We start from the raw sequence: 1,772 nt of genomic DNA, 5'->3' as shown, positions 1-1,772 counted from the left end.
CTTCTCAGTTGGAACTACCCTCCAGAGGAAAACCTTACTTAAACTTTTTGGCAATATAGCGGTTTTGCTTGTTCTTGAATTTTATATGCAGAGAACCTAGTGTCTGGATTCATTTTTTTATCGGGCTTCTTTCACTCAACGTGATAGCTGAGAGAGTTATCCTTGTTGCACCCATCAATATTCAGTCCCATATTTCTAGTAGAATATTCTTACTTGTATATCCTGCTGGAAAATGCAATGCATAATCCAGAACCAAACACATTACTTCTATAATTTTAAATATGATCGAGGGTCACCCCATCCTTAAAATAATTAATACTGATCTTGTAGAATTGCTGGGATATTTAAATGAGATAATGTATGTAAAATGCTTAGTATAGTTCTCAAGTAAATTCAAAAATGTTATTCAGAATTGGGGGAGGAGTGGCATCCTTATGGTTCATTTTAATCTTAGCTGTTTACTTTCTGTTTCTGAGAGATGAGCCCTGAGCCATCTGGTGGTCATGTTATTATCTTAAATAATATTCAGCCTTTAATAGGACTAAGTAAAATGTTTGCTTTCTCTGGGGATTTAGCAATACATTGAGGCCTAATTCATACATTTGAATGTGAGTTAATTTCCTAGGAACTACCTATCAGGCTTCAGCAGTGGCTTAATTGACACTTCAGTGTGAGAAACACAATCAAGATGTTTTGTTGCCTTTCAGCATAAAGTGACACCTTTAATCACAGAGAACCTTAATACAAATAAATGAAAAATAAGTAAATAGGAACCCCACTATGGGCAGCCTTCATTTCAAGTAAATGTCAGACTTACTGTGTTGCTAGAGTAGTAAGTTATTCACTTTGCCAAAACATAACGTGGATGTATGGTCCTCACTGAGGTGCTATCCAACATTATAAATATCTTGACAAAGGAAAGAAGGAAACAAAATTCTGGGAATTTGGAGAATAGAGTCAGGGAATCTCCCACTACGGGAACAAATGCTAGATCTGGGAAAGCGGATGAACTGCAAATGTCCGGAGTCAGGAAAGAGTTGGGAGTTGCTAGGAATTCTACAAAGGAAAGGTTCATGCTCAATAGGAATCAGAGTTCCACGAGTCTCTGAGGCTGTCATTTTAGTCACTGCAGCTCTACTGCTGATACACACTTGACATGACATATAATTGACCAAATTCTAACCCCTTCCACACCAAACATTGTCAAGTTAGCCTAATGTGACACTTATCGTCATAACACATTTTAAAAATAGAAACAATAGGGAAATAAGATTTAGTTTATACAGATATGCATCTCAGACCATTCTGTGGTCACAGATTTATTCTAAAATATAGAGGATGCCTATAGTGAAAGAAAAGCACTGATCTTTTCCCCCCCAAAGTCCCTTACTTCTCCTCTCTCTCTCTCTCTCTCTCTCTCTCTCTCTCTCTCTCTCTCAAACATAGTAAAGAGAACATAGGTATGACATCATGATGGGAATGGAGAGTCTTCCAGTGGCCAAGTGCATCTGTTGACCACTGAGAATCTGGGGCAGTAACAGACTAGCTGAGTGAGCAGCCACAGCAGGTTGGGCTGGGCTTCTTCTGAGCAGAGACTGTGAAGACCTTCCGTATGAAGACATACAACTACCTGGCAGCAAGGCAGAGACAAAGTGGGGTGTAAGCAATTGCCCTGACCTCTCTGTATCTCTGTTCTCATCTCCTAGTTGATGATATCCATGGTATTGACCTCACTAGCTGTATGATTATTCATTCATTGACTTATTGTACTT

This window comes from Rhinolophus ferrumequinum, chromosome 18 (assembly GCF_004115265.2).
Source record: "Rhinolophus ferrumequinum isolate MPI-CBG mRhiFer1 chromosome 18, mRhiFer1_v1.p, whole genome shotgun sequence".
NCBI lineage: Eukaryota > Metazoa > Chordata > Mammalia > Chiroptera > Rhinolophidae > Rhinolophus > Rhinolophus ferrumequinum.
This window is presented reverse-complemented; position numbering follows the sequence as displayed.